Source organism: Meleagris gallopavo, chromosome 13 (genome assembly GCF_905368555.1).
Source record: "Meleagris gallopavo chromosome 13, MGAL_WU_HG_1.1, whole genome shotgun sequence".
Taxonomy (NCBI): domain Eukaryota; kingdom Metazoa; phylum Chordata; class Aves; order Galliformes; family Phasianidae; genus Meleagris; species Meleagris gallopavo.
The window spans coordinates 3650241-3672705 of record NC_139416.1 but is presented as its reverse complement, the minus strand read 5'-3'; the positions used below and the strand labels follow the sequence as shown (position 1 = coordinate 3672705).

General features: G+C 42.2%; 1 protein-coding gene across 8 annotated transcripts in view; it reads right to left on the bottom strand.

Annotated features, from left to right (window-relative positions):
* Nucleotides 1-17459, bottom strand: part of LOC146543469 (uncharacterized) — a 208635-nt gene extending 191176 nt beyond the window's left edge. For 5 of the 8 annotated variants that reach the window (XM_085235339.1, XM_085235344.1, XM_085235342.1 and 2 more), the window contains exon 1: nt 17140-17456. The gene's annotated coding sequence lies outside the window, so the exon portion shown is untranslated. Of the gene's footprint in view, nt 1-17139 lie in introns of all 8 variants that reach the window. The other 3 variants (XM_085235332.1, XM_085235335.1, XM_085235337.1) reach the window with 2 other exon arrangements.
* Between the last annotated feature and the right edge of the window lie 5006 nt (nt 17460-22465).

The following is a 22465-nucleotide window of genomic DNA, read 5'->3' as shown; positions in this document are numbered from 1 at the left end:
AGACAGTAGGGGCTGCGGCTCAGCACGGCGAACACTTCAGCCATTTATGCAGTTGATGCTGAGGTATGTAAACAGTGCTTGAGATTACAAGCATGCTTGCATATGTATGTCTCTATATAGAGACACCACGCCTATATATTTTAGCAGCATAAGGCAGTCGAACATTTCTCTAAATAATTGGTCTTTTTGGGTGCAGTGAGCTGGCTGCTGTGCTGGAGAAGCCAAATGAGTGAGCAGATGCATATGGCAGAAAATCCCGTGAGCACACAAAACCCAAGCAGTCTGCATTTTAAAGATGTAAATGTTCCTTACGCTAAGGAATAGCACTGAACTTGCTTTTGTACTAAAGGCCACATCCAGTTTGCACTCCTTAGATGAGAGACTGCATTGTATTTTTTTCAGTAGCAAAGGCATGAGAAGAAAAAATACTTCTATTTCTCCCATAATTTTTTTTTAAAGTAACATAATTATAGAGTTGCCCCATTACACTTAAAATGTACATATTATTAGGTTTCTGTTTAACCTATCTGTGAACGTGCATGTTTACATCAAACCTTAACAAAAAAGGCTGCTATGCAGAAACCCTGCTATGCAGAAAACCACTTGCAGTGCACCCTATTCAGCTCAGTTCCTAAGATTACAGAAAGTGCTTGACTACAAGTGACAGAGAAGTGCAACAGAGCTCTGTGTTGCCAAAGGAAGAGTTCTGCAAAGCATGCTGAGGTGTGCCTGGCCTAAGGCACAATTTCCCGGACAGAAGGAAGCAACTCCCTGCTCCTGCAAGGGCACAGCACAGCAATCCAGAGGTCGTGTGCTGGACCTGAAAGCATGGCGTAAGCAGGGGACCCAGCACAGTGCTTGCTGCTCACCTCAGATACACACTGCTCTATTAGAAACGTCAGTGGCACCAGAAGAAGCCTGGTAAGCTGGTCAGAGCACAGCTCGGCTGAGGCCCCCCAGGTACTGCCAAGTTTGGGGCACCCCCTGTGGCACACGGGCACTGTGCTGACACAACCACGCTGCACAAGCCTGATTCTGGGCTATGTTTGTGCCTAGTAAGTGCTAAAATGCCTAAGTACAATGTTTTTAGACTTCACCAATAGGCAGCACATGAAACACTAGAAATGCCTTTGATCTTGGCAAAATTAGGAGATAGGACTGTATTTGGGTCAGCAGCCCCTTCCTTTTGCACCCTTCTAGGAGAAAAAAATCTGAAGGGAAAGCAGCACAACAAAGACAGCATTGCTCCTTTGAGCGGAGACAATAGATGCAAGCATCTCTAAAATAAAGATATTGTGATTAGGTTATACACTCCTTTTTTAAAAGAAATCTGCATTAATTTTGATTTATATTTAAATAAAAATGATTAAATTTTATCTTCTAAGATGGAAATGTTGTGATAAATACTGGCCCGTGGCCAAACTAATCTCTAAAGCCTACAGCTTACAGCCCCTGTTGTCTTGTATGGATATTTGAATGGCAATGGGCTTTATCAGTATTTCTAAAGGCACTCATTTAATTATGTGGTTGTAAGAATTTCCAAAACCCCAAAGAATTAACACTACCAATACATATTCATATTTCTCAAATTAATTCAACCTGAACATTTGAAAATATTAATTTAAAAAACACACTCTCTTATTTTTATTTCTGTAAACACTGAGAGCTCTTTTCTGGTCCCATTTATGCACTCGTTTTATTTTTTGTTTAATTAAGAGAAAATGATGTAGCGAGCTCTCTGCACATCGCATAACACTGGCAATTGATCTCGTTACAACGGGGTGTGTGATCAGAGAGGATTACTGGGAGAGAGAAGGATGCTGGCTGTCCACAGCAAGGGACAAGCCCTGCCTGCTCCGCTCCTGTGCATCTGCTGGAAGGCCTGACCCAGCTTCACTGCTCTACGCCCACTGACTTCCATGGTGCTACGCCCATCTCACAGCATTGTGAGCCCAACCGAGCAGATTCCTGGAGCCATCTACACTCGAGGGACGTAAGACTAAGACCTTTTTAAGGGCTAAGTGACATCAGTGCTCTGCTGAGGAGCTTTCCCAAACCGCAGCGCTTTCTGCGCTGAGTGCAAACGCAAACGAGAAGGAAGAACACAACCACTGCTGCCATGTTCTTGGAGACTCAGAAATACCTGCAGCCTTCAGGTTTAAATAAATCCATCAAAGAGATCCGTCACTATAAAAGCCAAATGCAGCCCCGCTCTGTACAAAGATCACCAACTCTCAAACCAAAGCCCACATGGAACTTGTTTGTGCCACGCAGAAACGTTGCTGATGCACTGATGTGCAAAGAACCAGAGCACACATGGGCACACAGTGCTGCAGGTCTCCCACAACGCACAGCTAATGCACAGGCCTGCTCTGCTGTGCAGCCTCACATTCAGCCCACTGCTTCCAGCTGCAAAACAAGACTTTACTGCATAAAGCACAGCGGTTATTCTATCTATAAGCTGAAAAGCTGTAAATGAAAAATATTCTTACCATATAAAAAACAAATCTGTTTTTTAATTAAAAACATGAAAATTAATCCAGCTGAAAATCTGGGGGGGAGGGTGGAATTTTTTGGTGAAATTCTGGCTATACGTGTAAATTCCAATTTCTTGTGATCTACCCACAGCCTGTAGCAACACAGGGTTTATCACAATGGAAAAAAACACAGCATCAGACTTTGCAAGCTTCTTTGCACAGCTGCTCACCAGGTTGCTTTAAAGCCAATGGTTTAAAAATCAAACTTTTTGCTTTTCCAATTATCACTCTGGCATCACATCCCAGGTATGTAACACAGCATCTTCTGACAACTGCTTGCCCAGTCTGACAGGGCACAAAGGTACTCTAATTAGCATCTTTTCTTCTGTCTTAAATCACATGTAATTATTATGGCATCACTCTAACATATTTACTACATGTAGGAGGGAAAATGACATTACTGCATTGTTGTTGCCACTTCAACAAAAACAAATTGTGGGTATATACAGTTATTTGTAGAGAAACGCTCACTATTTCTATTGACAAGCAGAAATGCTTAGAAAATTAAAAATTCTGAGTAACAAAACAGGCCCACTGCTTCAGAAATCTACCCTATTTCAGGTTCAAGAGCATGCAAATAACTGATTTTTTAGGCTCCTTCTAAAGCCCGTCCTTCTATCAGTATAACATAAGTAACAACAAAACTAAATTCCCCATACTACCACTAAGGCTGCTTAGAGGACTTGCATTCCTGCAGGAGCCACGACACAGGAGACGGAAATCTCTAATGAAATGCCTTGTGTGTTGATTTATGCAGCTTTAGTGGTGCCATTAACTGAAAATTGTTCTTTTCATGGGCTTATAGAGAACCTGGTGGCTGTCATTGTTCGTGATTCAGTGAGAAAACTAGATCTAAAATTACTATTGCATTTGGGAGGATATGTGAGGGATGGAATCTGTCCTCATTTTGTGTTAATATTTTATATAACACCAAAATAAACCTTCCATATCTAATAACACATTGAATTCCATCACTAATACAGCAGCCATTAAGTAATCTCTTCAAAAGTCTCCCTGTTTAGGGGGAAAGAGGAATATTCAAGTACTAGTACTACAAATATTCCGGGGAGGAGGGAAGTACATACATCTATACGTATTTAAAAAAAAAATAATATATATATATATATAGGTATGCATATGTGTGTGTGTATATATATGTAAGAATAACCAGGCAGTAAGCATTTTAAATTGTATTTCAGACACTAATGCAAGCAGCTAATCCTATTTACATTCATATTAGCCCTGGGTATCTTTTTCCCTAAGATTTACACATTTGTATGCTTGCATGAGTTGAACTGCTTTTTGCATGATATCAGTACTTTTGTAATTTAAATCTATAAAAGGCAATTTCTTTTAAATATACTTCCTAACAGTGGGTGAAAGAAGCACTAAACTTATTTGAGAGCTGTACACATCAGTAAACATGTGCACTGAACTCCAGGCAATGTGCTGTGAGAGAATTAATCTTATACTGTATTAGCTAAACAGAAAGAGTCTGGGACTCAAAGTAACAAACACGGAAAACGCCCATACATTTTCTTCCTATTACCTAGAAAATGTGTATGTTTTAGAATTATATTTTTAAATTTAAGCCTTTTTTCAATGAGTGGTTAATTTGATGTTCCATTACCTTACTCATTTTAGAATTTATATCAAAGGTAGTCAAAAGGGAGGTTAAGCACCATTACAAGAACCATATTTAAATACTATCTGCTTGTATGTCCTACATATACATAAACATCAGACTTTAGGTTAGACATTAGACTTTAGATCTTTGTGCTGAAATTAACAAGAATTACAGACACCTTTACAATAGAGGCATGGAAATCAGGGCACTCGTATGAGAAAGTTTTCAGATATGCTCAAGGACAGAAACTACTTGAGCTGCAAGATTTGGATCGTGTGCAGTTAAGTGATAATGCCTTTGTTGTTGCTGTTGCTATTTATTTTAGAAGTCCATTGTTTTTTTTCTTCCACGTGAAACAATATAATCCAAGTATGGACAGATTTCAAAAACCCTTTATAAATAGTCAGTAAACGACTCTTCCTACCCCTGCTGATATTACTACAGGAGGCTGGTGTATGCATCACAGTTTTCCCTTTCTTCTGTAAATTTTACTCATGCATCCCCCCAGCTTTCTCTCCCTCCCACTCTCCCCCTCAGAGTCCGAGTGCCTTCTGCTCCAGCAACCTGCACTCTTCCCATCTCACCACAACCCAGGAGCCTTCTGCCCTGTCCTTTCTTCTGACTTTTGAGGATTCCTCCATGCTTCTTCCTGCTTCGTTCTTCTCGTTTGTCACTGCTATTTGATAACTACATCTTATAACACTCACAGTGATTCTTTATGCATAAAGAAATGCTAGGTATACATTAGAGATCACACAACTGACAGATACTGCATGAGCCAGCTGAGTTTGTGAGCCATGAGACCAGAGGAGCTCTGCTTCCAGGATGGGATCCCTCAGCCTGCTACCTTGAAGGGAAGGCATCGCTTAAATACAACAAAACAAAATTCTGAGTAACTTGAGCACCTGTCATTCCAGAAGCAATAGGATCAGAGCACAGCAGACAAATACTCTCAGATTGCTAATTCCTTCCTAGAAACATCAGCTATTTGCAAATGACTGGGAGGAGTCTACAAACAGATGAGAATCTCAGGTTAACAGAACAATAGGCATGCACAGCATCTGCAGCTGCAAGGACACCAAGAGTGGCTCCAGGTCTGCAGATCTGCACCAAACTGCAGCAGCACTGCTTTGTGGTTTGGCTTTGTTTGGGTTTTTTTGGTCTAACCCCTAAAGGAGTCAAGAGTACAATTCAAGAAATAAACCTGCATGTGGAAAAGGGCTTGTGAAGGCTGCCCTTGATGAGCCACCTCTCACACACACAGCACACAGAGCTGCTGCAGCACAACCTTCCTTCCACCCACCCTGTAGGAAATAGCTCCATGGAGCAGCTCTTTTGTTTTAGTCCTAGCACTTTAGACATGAAAACTGGATATAAATACAGCCTTAATGATTCCCCAGTCAGCCAAAGGGATCAATCAGAACTCATCTCAACTCTTTGAAGTTAGGTTTTACACACTCTTCTTTGTGTATCCAAATTTTGTCCTGCTTTTTTTTCCACACCTCCTTCCCCTTTGTAGAGGGGCTGGAAGAATGAAAGGAGGGAGGTGAAGAAGAAGGGTGAACCAGCACACAATGCTGACTGGGGGAAAGGGACTTTGTAGCCAGTTGTAAGGGCCTGGGTTTGTTTCAGCCTGCTGCAAGTCCTGATGTGGATATGAAGTCACAGGCAAACTAACACCCTCAACTTTCGTTAAAGGAACTATAAATCTGAAATGAATGTATAAATAATATGCAACTGTCTAGACAGTATAGGTCACTTGCAAAGAGACTGGGTCAGGAAAAGATTGTCCATCAGTCAGACAACCATAACTGATTCTGATGCTAAATAATGGTTTAGATATTCAGTATTCTATATATGCGAAAGGCTTCACTGAGCATTGGATCTTCCCAACCAAAGTAGCTTTCTACTTACACATATCTTTATGCAGCCGTAAGAAAATGCACACGCTATTTAAACATTAAAATTAATGCTGAAAGAAAAAGCTATTTAGCGAGGGACTGGAACCAACCTATGTAACTGGCTTTTGGTAAAGCAAAAATAACTATCATATTTTATCTTTGGTAAACAACCTAATCTTATGATACCGACAGAATCTTAAAAAGGGCTAGAATTAGAACTTTGAGCTAACAAAGAAACTTATTTCACTTACAGAATCAGTTCACAGACGCATTTGGGGAATTGTGCTCTGTATAATCCTACCTGAAAATCTCCCACTTCAGAATGTGCAGACTCTCAGGTACCACGAATGTAACCACACTGACTACACATGCTTTTGGAATTATTATGTGCATTGTAATGCATTTTTTGCTATTGTCTTCTCAAAAGAAGTAGGTGGTCTTCATATAACAATATTGTCATCCTAGTGCTTTCAGGATACACAGAAAGTTTTGGCAGTGCTTGGGCGATAAAGCCAAGAGCTATAGAAAATACTCAATTTGTTAGCAATGAAGAAAGCACATTTTAATATACTTGCCATAAGAGAACAAGAAGGTACAGGGGCAATAAACCAGCACACCCATCAGAGGGCACAGCTGAGAAGCAGGGGCCATGTCTGCACTGGCTGGCTGCCATGGCACAGGCTCCATGGGGACACAGTGCCACATGGCTGCACAGTGTGCTGCCAAGCAGCAACTGGAAGGGCTCACTATGGCCAGGGTAATGGTGAGCCTCCTAAACTCTGCTGATGGTGAGTCTGAGTGGAAACACACAGGTTACCTTAGCCTTCCAGTCTGAAGTCAACAGGTAGTAACTATTTCTCTACGGATTTAAGCTGAATTCCTATTAAAATACTGCTGTATTTTTATCTACAAATGCTATTAAACATTTCTGCACAGAAGCTGCAAATCTGTGGCTTGAACTCAGGTTATGTTGACCTATCCTGGCCCCATCTGAATGCAAGACCTAACCTTATGAGGAACTTTAAATGCTATACACAAACAGAGGAAAAAAAAAAGCCATAAATGCTGAATGCAAAGCTTGCTCCTGTCTACCCAGGGTGTTACACACAGTATGGGTTAATGGCTGCCAGGTGCACCAAGGACACTTGCAACTTACCTAGCAGAGCAGCTCAGCCCTCTCAAACACCAACCTGCAATGGATCACCTCCCAGACAAGTGGGGTGTGAAGGCCTGGTGGGCAGCTCTAGGGATCACCTCCCACACGGTGAGCCAACCCTGGCAGAAAGTATGCAGATGGGAAACACCCAGGTTTATTTACAGGGCTTAATGGCCAGAAGATCTGCTGTTAATATTAATGCAGTACCACTGGTCCTTTCTCCAGCCTCATTTCTGTATTTTCCTCTACCAGCAGAAATGGTTAAGAGTGAACATTACACACAAGTTTTCTGAGACTTGTTTTTAATCAAGCCTAACAAAATGAACACTGAAGTTATCATTTAAGCTGTATGGGCTAATCCTGGTCCTAATTAAAAAGACTTCCTTGCAGTTGAGAAGAATTAAGATCAGGATACACACAGTTAAATTAAAATGTTACATCTTGGGAAGTTTGTTTGCAGCTTTTGGAAGGCAGAGATTTCGTGAGAGATCCTATTAGCTGATAGCATTTGTTGTTTCTCCATTAGCAGCCTACAGGCAGAGATTGAGGGCTCAGAGACAAACAGGTGATGCCAAAATAGCTGTTCCTGAATAACTTCACACGCGGACACTTTTATTCTGGAATAAGAATGCAGTTATTCAGAAATACCTATCTCTATTTTAAATTCAGACCCCGCATTAATCCAAATTAGCTTTCAAGTACAGCCATCCCTTAGGCTATTAGAAACCCGATTGTGCCTGGTATTACAAATCGGTGTAGAAGTCCTTTTCTACTATTCTGCCTCTAATCAAATTTATTCCGAGTTGCACTGTGGGGAAAGCAGACTCACGCTCACATGGTACATGATTTGGAATCTTTGAATCTCTGTTCCTCTTGTGCTTTACTTCCTAATGATCTCTGTCAGCTGTTCAAAGCAGCTTTGTCACTGCCATCAGGTATGCCTACTTCGTCCGACTGATTCCACAAACCAAGGTTCAAACAGGCACCGCTGGGCTGGAATTAAATGGACTTTTTTTTGAGTCTAAAACACAGCTCTATAAACATGGAATATTTTGGTGGTGGTAGAAATACTTCATTGCTGCCATTCAAATGGAAAAGCTTTCATTGTGGAGATGCTGCACCATGTAAAGAGGCGTTTTTTTTTTTCTTCTTTTTTGTTTTCCTTGTTTTATAAAAAGCAAAAAAAATTAAGCTTCCTTACAAAACATCACCTCTGAGGTTTAGAAAGCATGAGTTTAATAAGTAATTCTAAAGGCTTGTCTATACTTGAAAATTAACTCGGATCAAGATAGAAATGTGAATTTACAGCACAGCATGTTTTTATAAAGTTGCTCTCCTTGCAATAAGCCCTCAGGTGCTCTTCATACATGTATTTTCCTTAATGAAAAGTACCTTGGCTTACATAGACAGCATGCAGAGCATGGAAGAAGCTAATAACTTTCACATATTTTTGCTACACGCAGACAACCAGTGGAACCAAGTTCCATTTGGAGTAAAGGGGAGCACCAACAGAAAAAAAGTCAAAGGAAAAGCAGTCCATACTACTCAGTGCAACACTGAACATCTTTCAAGCACATCTTTCCCTCCCTTAGCACTCCTCACCCATTCACACATCAGTATAAACCTGGCTCGTTACTGAAAAGAACCTGAAAGTATGCTCTTTTCTTAACAACAAACAATAGAAGGCAAAAACAAACGTAACAGCCACCAGCCAGTTGGAAAACAAAACGCTGCAATCTCAATAAATAAATAAATAAATAAAGTAGTTTTTAGGGCTTCAGGGCTTTGCCAGAATTAAAAAGCTAGGCATAGAAAATCAGGCTAGAAAGAAAAGTGACATTATTGAATCGTCCCCATACTAAGGAGAGAGAATGCAGAAATAAGGGTACATTGCTGTGCTGTCTCTCATCTAGGAGCATTCTCCCTTCAATGCAGAAGTTACAGAATCGTATCGAAATGCTTGAGATCCTTATGACCAAGTATGGCACGAGCTGCCATGTACCCAGCTGTGGCTTTTTCCTTTACCCTCACACACCAACCCAGGCTGCAGCACCTCAGAAGCACCAGTGCTGGGCTACCTGCTCCACAGAGCCACTCCAAGCAGTTTTAGAAGGCCCAGTCCAGTTAAGAGCAGGGATATCTGCCCTGCATGCTGGAGAAAACCACACAAACCAAACCAACAAAGAAAAAGGCTTCGCTGATCAGCTTAAGCAGAGAGGGCAGCATTTAAAAAGTCCTACAAAGGTAGGATTCATGGGATCAATTCAAAACTCTGTTATTCCAAATGACACTATTCCTCCATTCCTGGGTCCTGGATACGTTTAAGCAATCTGACTGACTTGCTATTTACTGCTTTGGTGTTACATTTTGGCAAATGAGTTCTTTCTGAAAGAAAGTTTTATTGCTATTTCAAAATAAATTTTTTAAGCATCACTTGGGGTGAATGTAAATATGCAATGAATTGATTTGTGCCCAGTTAATTCAGTTGTCGCTGCCAAGATGGCTTTTTTCTTTGGATCTATTTGCATTTGATATGGTGACAGTTTGACCTTTACGATCCAGAAATGCAGTTTTCTTAGAGTTACTCACATCTATCAAGAACCAGCAAGGCAACATTAAAAGGCAGTCTTCAATGCTTTCCTAAAATTACATTTTCCTTTCTAATTTAGGGAGGAAAAAGCTACATCATTGATATTTCTTCCTATTTAATTTCTTCCTAAGTCATAATATTGGACTGCATGCTATAATTGTAATTACCTCATTATCAAATAATATCTTGCTGATAAGCTACTAACCTCTAAGATTTTTTTCTTCAGAGAATCATGTGAAAACGTCTTACATAAAGGTAGATGCAGGTTTTTTGTTGTTACTCAAATGGAGAACAAACTGGTATGAATTCAGCGAGACAGAATGGAGAAAGTGCCAACTCTACTGCAATGAAACAAAGGCAAAGCCAACAGCTGACCTTAGAAAAAGAGAAAAGTGCACAAGAGAGAACCTTTGGCAGAGGTGTCTTTAATGGAATGGCAAAGAGCATCACACTGTATGGTCACTCAGACCAGGATCTCAACAGGCTCAGTGAGAACGCTTCATGCAGATGCCATTAGGAGTCAGTGCACGGGGTGTAAAATTAAACGTGAGTAATCCTTTGCAGAACTGGGGCCATATTTAGTTTTCCCACCTTTTGTGGGGAAAAAAAAATCTTCAGGTTGTTTTCTAAGACTCTATTAAGTCCTTCTGTATTTTAATAGGAATGAGGATTTTGTTTCATTTTTGCCACTCAATATTTATATGGTTGAAAGGGAAACAAAATATTAATCCGATCCAATCTTTTGAGAATCAAAATCCCAAACAGCATGTGAGAAATGCAGAGGAACACAAACAAAATGGAAGGTCTTTTCTACCAAGCCTTGCACACACTTAAATCCATTTTAAGAGTCAAACCACTATGAGAGCTTTAGAGATTAAAACAATAAAAAAAAATATATATTTCTCGCATGTAGAACACTTTGAAGAACAAGTTGCCTTCAAATTTCTGTCACTGACGACAAGTCAATGATAACATTAGGAAATCAGGATCACAGAGATGCCAGAAAAATTAGCCAGAATTTATCATGCTGCCAGATCAATCTACTGCCCCAAAACTAAGAGTGAGATATGGACAGCAGAGAAAAGGAGAAACACGAGCCACGTTTTCAGGACAAGAGCCCAACAGAAAGAGGGTGATTTTTAATTTATTTTTCAAAGGAGTTGCACGCTTTTGGTTTCTGATTAAAAAAAAAAATTAAAAAAAATGTGGGAGGGAGCTCGGTGAGAGAAAGAAAGAAAGCCATTCCAGCAGAGTAATAAATCCTAAGGCTTAAAAGAAATGTGCACTTCACCTCAGCTGGCCACCCTGGAGCAAAGCAGCTCCCCCAGGGACAATTCCGAGCTGTCCTCACACCCATAAGGCAGTTCATCACAGCCAGACTTCAGTTTTTCAGCAGTTTCCTAATCACAGTGATTTCACATCTTGGATATGCAGAATCCCCAAATATAAAATATATAACTACATATAACTATATATATATACACACACACACACACACACTAGTGCTGTAAGGGTCTGTTCCCTGAAAGGAGAGAGGCGAAACAGGCTGCACAAGGTGACTGCAGACTAAGGAGACACAACTATCCAAAAATGGGCCGTTTCACCCAGACACGTGGTGTCCCTGCTGTCTGATGCTGTTGACAGTACTGACCAAAAGCAATAAACTTAGTTCTTAGTTAAAAAACACTCCAAAAATGTGACAAAATAGCAACAAAATGGCCCACTGCAGTAGGGTAAGAAACAGGGCACTTCACCAAAACTGAGTCTTATCCTTGTGAAGCCCCATCTGCATTATGGACCGCCAGTGCAAGAAGGAAGGGGAGCTGCTGGAGCAGGTCCGGAGGCGGCCACAAAGATGACTAAAGGGCTGGAGAACCTCTCCTATGAAGAAAGGTTGAGGGAGCTGAGCTTGATCCTGCAGAAGGTTCCAGAGAAACCTCAATGCAGCCTTCCAGTACTTGAGAGGAAGCCCACAAGTAGGAGTGGGACTGACTTGTTACATGGGCCAATAGTGATAGGTCAAGGGAACGTCTTTAAACTAAAAGAGAGGAAATTTAGGTGAGGTGATAAGAAATTCTTCACTCAGAGGGCTGTGAGGTGCTGGCGCAGGCTGCCCAGAGAGGTGTGAATGCCCCATCCCTGCAGGTATTCAAGGTCAGGTTTGATGGGGCCCTGGGCAGCCTTATCTAGTGATTGCCAACCCTGCCCATGGCACAGGTTGGAAATGAAGGAACCTTAAAGGTTCCTTCCAACCAAAGACATCGTATAATTCTTTCTGTGTGATCCAACCACACACCTTCAGAAAGAAGGTGTGAGCTACCTCTGATGCTAAGGCGGGAGAGTCCAAGGACTCTTGTCTCAGGAGCCTGCCTGACCAACAGTGCACAGATGACAGAAAACATCACAATCTAAACATCCTTTGCCAGTCCAATCAATTGGGTTACAGAGTTTCAGTAAGGGCAAGCCTGGATGTCAGGTCAACTCTATGCCAACTGGAGATTTAACTTCTACAGAAGGATTCTGCCAGGGAAGAAGTGAGACCAAATTCACCCCCTACTTCTGACTTGCACTAAACAAAGCAGCTAGTGCACGCTTACCTCAAGATCTCCATTCTTCTATGGGAAATGACATACGATTTTTTGGCAGACATTTCACCAAAGCCTTAGCAAAATGGATGGCTGCATTAGCCCTCACTACCGTGCTCCGTGTCATACACTCACGCTGGAAAAGTTATTCAGCAGCTTTCTGACAAGGGGCTCTGAAGAGCAATGTGTGATCTGAGGCGAGCTGAACGGGGTGCTGTTCTCGCCACAGAGGTATCAAGTCTCCCATCAGTCAGTGCTCAGCACACCAGCACCCAGCCTGTCAGCTACGATTTGCACATCTCCTTCAAGCAAACCATCCTCAAAAAATAAACACTGCTACATACAGTGCGATTCGAGCCACAGCACCTACTTGGACTTAGCTTAATTCCAAGTCCCCTGCCACACATTCACTGGACTTGAACACAGCGTGGCAGAAGGAGCACACAGGAACAACCATACAGAAGGTGACTGCATGCACGCTGCCTACAGGGACAATCAACTCTGCACACAGCAAGTCTGTAACTCAAGAACTCCATCCTCTTTCTCTGCTCAGACAATGAGCAGGACATTGTTTCTCTAAATTTACTTACTCAAAATTACTTTCTTTTGCAAATGACTGTTCTCCAGGTGGTGTATACATGGATCAAAAGCAGGCATGCGTGGAACAGCCCAACACAATACACAGCAGTGTGTTCGTACAAGCTTCTCTCCTGGTTGAAGGACAAAACAGGTGAAGTCAGAACTCTGCTGTGGAAACCACAGTGAAGAGAGCATCTCTAAATGAATCTCATCTTCTGAATCTGGAGTTCTTAAGGCAGAGGTGAGACTGCCTGAGTGACTTGTCACTCCTTGGACAATTTAATGGCACTTAAATTTCAGTTCCTTGCTACCTTTACAACAACACAGTAAGCATGCACAGACATAGCTCTATTGAAAGCAATGACATCTTCCTGGTCCGTTTAAGATAAAATTCGCTATTCAGAATATGCGTATAAACACAATGCCAATGACCAAAAAACATTTAATGATATGTGACTCACGACTCTATTCCATGCATCAGTTAAAATTCAAGTAGGAATAAGTCTTCACGCAGTACATACCACGTAGGAAATAGGTATGTATTTACATTAGATACACTGCAACACTGAACTGCACTGGGCGAGAGCTTGGCTGCATGCAGGAAGCCAGGACTTGACCTCCTGAACATAACCAAACAGGCATGAATGGGACACCTGTCTCCTCCCAGCAGCCCACTCAACCAGTCACGTTCGAAAAGCCTGCAACTGAACCCTGCACTTCGAAATTGTTGCCAGCAGTCAGTAAGACACTAAAAAGTTTACTGAAACTAACCAGCATACCTGCTCTCATTCGTTTTGTCATTCTCAGATCTCTTCTTAAATTACTCAGTATTTCTTCTGATATTCGTATTTGGCAACGGTACTGTCCTGAATGAAAGCAATCTACTATTTGTTTCAACTTTGCACAGCTATATCAAGATAATTTCTCTTAGATATTTGAAGAAATGTTATTTTCCCAGATACTGAACATGCTCAACTATCTATCTGGGAGCAAAGATAAGAAGGTATCTCAGTAAGGCAGCTATTCTAGTCTTTCCTGCTACACAGAGAAAAAAAAAAATTATGTACCTTATAAATGGCAAAATGGAGTGCAAAGACTAAGTTCAAAAGTGAAATGTTCCCAAAATCCAGTAGGTATCTGTAACAGCAGGTTTCACTTAAAGTGGATATCGCTTTACTGGTTTTAGCAAACTTCAAAGTAAGTGTCCTAATGCTACTCATTTGGTATGTCTGTTTTACATCAGCCACAATTCTGTAGCACCGTTTCACTTCTGCCTGATACTTATCATAAATTTTTGTAACTGGAAAGCACACTTAGTATATGGATTAAATTAAGAATGGTTTTACAAAGCAGGATGATAGCAGACATTTATGTTATTAACTCACTTTTTTACATATCTGCTGATATGTTGTTAGTTCATGTTAAAATACGGCATGGTAATCCACACCACATCCATAAGCAAGATAAATATGTTTAAATGAAGTAGAATCAGAAATCAAGTTAATGGGGCTCAGTTGCAACTAAGTGAAATGTAGAAGATTTTTTTTTCAAATAATACTATTACATTTTAATTCATTACAGCATCTTAATTCAATGAAAAATGGCTAATTTTAATCAAACCAAGTCCATGCTGATAGCGAAATCTCATACCTACAAAAAGTTAGTCTCCTGGGAATGCAAACTGGGAGTGATACATTGAATAATGAAAAGGTATTACCCCAAATGGAAATGTCACACCATCTGCCTGCAAGTGGAGGGGCTGGGATGATTTCATAGCCTCTCGGTCTTTCTCTGTTTGAGGAGCAAGACAACCTGCAATACCAGTGTCTGCAAGGCAACTTAAGGGACTTTCACACAGTCCTGTGGCCACAGTCAGTAAGCACGAAAGCTTCTCTGTTCCTTTAGGAAAAGCCAACTCCAGAAGAAATGCTGTGGGTCTGTGCTTTCCACAAGAGGTAGGCTGCAGATGGAGAGTGGGTAGCAACCCTGGTTCTCAGTTATAACTTGCTATTACATGTGGAAGCCCATTTAGCCCACTTCCAAAATCAACACAGAAGCAGGTGAGATCAGTGGAGGTACGTTTTGCTCAATTTCCTACACTTTTGATACAATCCGAATAGAATATTCATTGCTGTCATTCAATTATTTTCCCAAAGCAGCTGTTCTCTGTAACCTGGAGACCTTTTTTTCAAAAAGCTCCCAAAATGCAGACTTAAACATATACTGCAATTACAATAATAATCTATTGTCAAGCCTGTCATTTTGCTAGAAATACTTAATTCTGCATGGGCCAGCTGTCCTACTTCCAGCCTCTCAAGCTCGTGCACATAGCACACACGCAGTTGCAGTCACCAAGGATCAGGAGTCATTTGCAGAAGGGAAGGTGGAACTCCTATTCGTGATCCCAGGAGCAAATGACCCCAGGTACATTGCCAAGGCAAAATTATTCCTTAAAGCTGTAATAACAGCCAACTATTGGAGCTTATTTTAGAAGCATTTCATTAATACAACAGTATGAAAAAGAAAGGCTGAGCACCATTAAAAGGGAAAATTGTAGCAGGCATGTACACGTTTGAGCAGCAGGAGTGAAACTCTTGCTTTCTGTCCAACACGTGCACAGCACTGCATCATCACACAAAGCCTTTACAACAGTGGCTCTGCATCCACAGACCTGTGCACAAGGCCCTTGCAGGCAGCAAGGACAAAAGCTGCAGCATTCCCTGCCTGCACACAGGGAAAGCCAGAAGACCTCCTTGCAGAGGTCCTAAGTGCTGTCACTTTTCCTCTGCAGTATGGATGATAACTGTGACTTTATCTCTGGCTTCAGAAAGCTAGTAAAATCTTTCAGATATCTATTGCTGCTGTTTCCCTTTACTCGATCCCTTCCTCTGCCACTCCTACTTGCAGTGGCTGATGGAATAGGAATGGGAAGCATAGCTCAGCACAATCACACAGATTCTTACAGTAGTAACGAAAGTGAGATGGTGCAGAGGATTTGGTGTTAAGCCAAGCTGAATTTTCTTCAAATAGATTGTGATCCATCAGCACAGAGTCAGGGAGAGAGCTGCAGGCAGTTGTTTGGGTGCCTTCTGTGCAATTTGGCTTAGTTCTTAGTTATGTATCTGAGTGTCCTGCATAAAAGCAGGAGTTGTAATTACTCCTCTGTCCTCTTTCCAGTATGTGCAACTGGCATTAAACCTGTCAGACTTCAACACATTCCCAAGTCATAGCTGCCCCCACCGAGGAGGAATAATGATTTACAGTAATTTTGAGATTATACAACAGTTATTTAGTCATTTTATAGTACAAACGACTACTTTAGTAAGCTTACAGATAAGTTATTAGTGAGGTAGATAACTCCTTTGAAACAGTAATTTCATTACTCCCTCCTTGGAAAATATACAAAATCTAGCACACATAAAAGGAGCCATCTCATGCACTAACTTGTCCAACACTTATAAAGATGTACAGAGACATGAAAAGATGCTGCTGGAATATGTATAACCACTGAGTTCCAGAATAATAGCAGTCAAAAAGATAAGATATCAAGGATCTTCGCAGTCATTAAATACTGCCAGAGGCCACATTAAAAAAAAAAAAAAAAAAAAAAAAAAAAAAAAGTAGTTACTTTTCTCCTGACTCTATCAGTACATTGACTTGCATTCACACTGCATGCTTTCCAGGGCCAGAATCATCTGGTTTGGATGCATGCTGCTCCGCGTGCCAGGCCTCTCACCCATAGCTGATGCTCCTAGATAAGGTACTGAAAAAAAAAAAAACCTACACATGAAAAAGGAATCAATTGCAGGTTTTATCCTCTTTTCTTAGAGCACATTCACATCACCACCTTCAGCAGACAAGGTCTGAACCATCAACTCAGGGCCCCAAAGCCTGCAGTTGCAGCAGTAGGGGCTGAGCACACACACCACCCACTGCTCAGTTGGCTCTTCAGAGTGCACAGATAGCATGAGCAGAACCCAGCGTGGGTGCATCCACACGATGGGTCAGTTAAACACTCATAGACTCCTTTTTCAGTTACCCTTTGAGGTACTCTGCAATCTCTTGTTTGGAATGATGTTTTCCTGTCCCACACCAAGTGGAAAAGCCACACAAGAAAAGCTGGGGAAAGGAGGATGTTCAAGGCAGAAATCAGAAATCACTCACCTTAGGTTTAATTCAAAGGGTGAAGAAAACAGCCTTTACAGGCAGCAAAAAAATCATCTAGCTCTCGAGGTTTGTTCCAGCATAGTATTCATATTGCTACACAAGTAAGCAAACTTTTTTTTTTCCCCTGCAGATAAGAGCATTATTTCCAATCTGTATTAAAATCCAGCACCAATGCCAGACTTATTTTTTTGGTAGGCTGGTTTAGAAAGAACGTGAATGCCATCACTGCACTAATTCCACCTCCCATTCTCCCCCAAAAAACCCACCCACAACATAGCTGAATCGCTCAGACAGAACTGCATAGATAATCCCGTGTGACACAAAACACAGTTTAAGCAGGCGACCCCAGAAGGCTGTGCTCCTGTGCTACGTGCACCACGTAACAATTTCCTGGCTCAGACACCACTTCTGGTGCCCACATGTTCCATCCCAGCCACCCACACCGAGCTGCTCATTGTTTAGGGCTGCTTACGTGCGTAATCCATGACACACATACTACACCAGCAACAGAGAACATGTACCAACTGCACAAATACTTATCAATCAATAGAAGAGCAGCCCATCAAAATACTGATGGGCTCTGAAACGAGGGAGCCAGACAGCTGGAGGCAGGTATGTTCCTCTAAAAGAAGAAGCGTGCTACAGTAAATATCCATTCCTATTAAGTACGAATGCCAGCATCAATGACTATGTAAGAATTTGGATAACACACACATTTGTATAAATGTTATTTTGAAGATAGGAAATATAGTTCAGCAATAAGTCTTGAATATACAGTCTGAAATGAGCAGCAAAGTCATTCAGCACCCCATGTGAGCACTTGACACACCCACACACAAAGCTCTTCTCACTGCCATTTTGCTGCCTTACACTTCATTTTTGTTCTTACACTCTGTACCAGTAGTAACTGGGAGCCCTGAAGGACTCGGGTGTCAGCTTGAGGCAATACAAGCTACTACGTCTTCACGAGGATGGTCCTTGGGTTCAGTTCTGCCTTCATCATTGCACCAATACACAAAGACTTGCACTGACCTCCAAGGCAAGTGCACCCAGACTCCAGCAAGACTCCGAATTCAACGTGTCAAGGACTAGGTCAGGTATTCCCGTTACCTCCCCTCACCAACTCTGTCCTATTTCAGCCAAGCCTTGACTCTTGGCTCAGCCACACCACACACCAGGGAAAGCAAGAACTTTCACTGCCTTGCTCAAACAAGGTAACTGCCCAGAAGTCAATAACTTTATCGCTGGAGATACTGTTGCTAATTGTCTCAGGGGCCCCATAAACTTCAATGACTCTCCAGATAAGGATCAGCAGACTTCCGCGTGACACGGAACTCAGAGAGAAGCACCTCGGGAATGTGAGTCAATCACAGGTACACAGGGAAGAGGAAGAGCAGTTATTGGAAGAAAGTATAGCATAGTTCTTCTTTATGCTTTCATATTTCAAGTTTATGGCAGAGAAACGCAGAGCTTACACAACTCATTTTGACACAGGGCCTTCATCTGCCACAGAGACAGATTTCCATCTGCTAATACCTTGAGAGTTTAGTTACTTTCAGTATTACTTCAAAAAAATTCTCTGCAAATGTTTTGTCAACATCTCTGGATGCTACACTTGAAATTATGTAAAAACAAACAAACAAAGGCAGGAAGATAAGAAAATAACCTTAACAGTTACAAAATAATTGAATTTGGCCAAGAACTCCGGACTTGTTCAAAGAACAAGTATTGCATTTTTCAGGTGAATTGTACATACAACTTGCACAAATTTGTAGTTTCCACGACTCTGCAAAAACTGACTTAAACACTACAGTAAAACAGGGAGACTGGGTCGATCAGTGGAAGCTGAGAGCGTGGAATGTGTTTGAGGGTTTGGTGTTTTTTTTTTTTTTTTTTTTTTTGTAAACTCAGGAAAGATAGTTCACTGCCTGTGTAATAGTTCCTCCCAAGGTAATTTGCTACGATGCTAAAAATGGCCCCAGAATATCAGAGGCAAGATTTTATTTTATGATAAAACTAAAAAGCGTATAAATTACGGTTGGCAAAATAACCAAGGATAACACTAATTTATGTAAATACATACTCGACAATACAAAGAAATATTCATTTTTGAGGAGCATATAATAAGATTAAAAATCCACTGATTAAAGCAAATAGCCTTTTTAATGCATTTTGGGTTAGATGGAGAACGCTTCTAACACGAAACAGAATTTTCCTAAATTCAAAATATAAATAAAAGAAAATTAAAGAATTAATTAGAAACAACAAGATGTATTTCTCATCACAGCCAAGAATACAAATCAGATAAGATAAAAAGGAATTTTATATCAAGTATTGTCTATCACCCACCTCATCTGCCTGTGTGATCGCAACTTCTGGGATTCTGCTGCTTCTGTCATCTTTTCATCTCCACGCCGAGCTTCTTCTGTTCCTCCACGAACTGAGGGATCCGAGGAACCACAGCCTAGCACTTCACCAACACGCTCCTCATCTTCTGGAAAGTCAACGCTGACTGAAGTCTCAAAGTCTTCTACAAAGGCTGACAGGGACTCTTTGTTAGCGCCGCACGCACTGTCATAGGTTACCTGTGCTTCGTCAAAGGTCTGGTGTCTCAGGATGACAAACTTTGTTCCCTGCTGAACAAAGAAGAGACAAGACATAAAGGGCCTTTCAATAGGACACTGACTTCTTTAGCTTTGCCGTGAACTCTGTTTGATACATAAGGGATCCTAAGCATGTATGATGCCGGAGACTATCAAGTTTCAAAGCTTTTACAGCGCCTTTCTCAGGGAAAGGATGCTGCAAACCAAAATTACTACAGCAACATTCATCCATTTCCGCAGAGAAATCCTTTCAGAAAGGTAAAAAAGCAACCTGCATGCACTCCATATCAAACAAACAAGTCTCAGCAAGAGGAAGCAGCCTTTGAACACGCTCACAACCACCACAAGAGCGGGAAGAGCTCCCAGGCCAGGCTCTGACAGGCATCTCTCCCAGCACAACGCCTGGTGTGCTGCTGCTCACAGGCCAGCTGTGTGGGCCACGGGGCACTGAGCCGGGCTGCTCAGCAAGGCTGCTGGGGGGTGCTGGCAGAACAACTAAGCCCACCTTATCAGCACCGTGCTTATCTACGCAACACAACGCATCACGCGTCCAGGTGACTGCACTGCTGAACTCCTTCCTTTCCTAAATATTGGTCTCCCACTAACTTCCAGGCTTCAGTATGGGTGAACTCTCATCCCAAACATCTTTCCGTCCTGGAACTATTTATTGCTGCACTTTTTTTAATGCAATCCAAAGGCGCATGCCGTGCAGCCCTGCAATCTAACGTTTATTATAAATAGAAATCATTTCATTACAATTGTTACTCTAATTGTTTCTACTTCTGGCCTTTAAATAAAATAACTTGACATTATTTTGTTTAGAAAAATTGGCAGAGTATGACTTCCCAAAAGTACAGTAATGCAGGAGGAAAGGGAAACAGCCTGCGATTGCAATGATGTAATGTTGATTCCCAAGCAAAGTGCGGCTGTCAGGATTTACAGAAAAGACAAGAATGACCATGTAAAAGGCTAAAGTTTCACCAAATAAAGCTGTGTAGCAAATTTACATTGGCCAGTCATATACCCCAGTAAAGTCACGGTGATCACTGTGTAGTCAAAGACCAAAATCTCCATCTGCATTTGTGAGAAGTTCAGATCTTTGGGATCAGCAGGTTTACTACAAATATGCCCAAACCATATGCTAAGGGAGCTTCACCACAGTGCAGCGAGTTCCCTCCTCAACAGCAAAGGAACAGCACATTTGCTATACGTGTGCTCTTGTACGTGTGCTGGACCCCAGGCCCAGCATCATGCTTACAGGTCAGAAAGCAGCTGCGCTGATTAGAACCTGAGCACCAGGTATTGATCTGCTGTGTGTTTTCACGCCATGGCTGGCAATGAAAACATGTCTCAACCACAGAATCAGCGCACGCTCGGAGGGTGCCCATCAAGTCCTTCCTCACAATGCTGCAGCCACCCAACGAGCACTGCTGAGCAGCTAACAGGAGCCTCCTCACAGGAGGACGCCCTGCGGCACCGCGATGCATGGCAGCGATGCAGCTGCAGCACAGTGAGCTGAGCAGCATGTGAACAAGTGGCTTTGGCTACTTTGCTGATGCAGCAAACTCACAGTTGGCAAGCTGCTGGCCGCAGAGGGCCTCCTCCAGCTCTGCAGCCACAATGTTGAGCTGCAGCAGTGAGGAAGGAGTGCTCTGAAGGCAAAGCTTTCTGAGGAGCTGGGGACAAACTGGTGTGGGTTGCTCTCCTCACCCTCAAGTATTTAAAAGGTGGATAAGGAAAGGAAATATTGATTAGAACTGTGCTATGCTTGGCTCTTTCATCTTTAAAGAAACATCCTGGCCTCACACAGAAAATTAGGTAAGAGCTATAGCTTTACACTTGGCTGTAACTATGGAACAAAGCGGTAAGGGCAGCATCAGGGATACTTCAGTGAATAATGCATCAATTTTCCCTGTGCCAGAACTCCAGACCCGCTTTTTGTACTTCTAGAGCCTAAAAACACCGAACGCACAGTGCTCCTGTGCCTGATGTCATACCTAGCATCGTGCATCTTATTGGCCGCCACCCCAGACAGAAGTATCTTCACATGGAAAGTCCTCTTTTCTTCTAAGCACCCACTCAGAACCTTCCTACCCAAAAGCCAGTAACTCCATGCTGTCGGAGCTCCTCCTGGGAAGCACCGCACACCTTACCACACAGGCTGCCATTAGCCGCATCCCAGGCTGGTGCGAGCACACGGTGCTGTACGATGTACAGTGACTCCCATCACGTAACCCACTCCGACGGGCGAGCTCCCGCTAATACCGGCGGATCATATGCCCTTACATCCCTGCAACGACTCCATTTGCTGTCAGTTGTGTAATGCGGGCAACTTTGTTACCAGCCAAGCGGAAACGACAGTGGGGGGAAATTCTGCACAGGGAGTGTGACACGGCGCTGGAGAAAGAAGTATTAAATGAGAGTGAGAGGTTATAAGTCTGACAGAAACCTGATCTGTGTTCCCTAATTATGGAGGCTCACTTCCACAAAACTGACACAAATGTTAAGCCAAATTAAATGTTGTCTAATTAACTATCATACACAAGGCTTCAAAGCAGAATGTCTACATGTTATTTAGCAAAGTAACCGAACCTCCAGCAGCTGGCCGGCACACAAGCAGCCGCTGCACCCACCCCATCCTGCACCTCTCCCCGCAGCACCCATGGGAAGGAGCTCCGTCTCTGCAGACGCTCAGTTTCAGGAGCTGGGAAGTGAGCTGG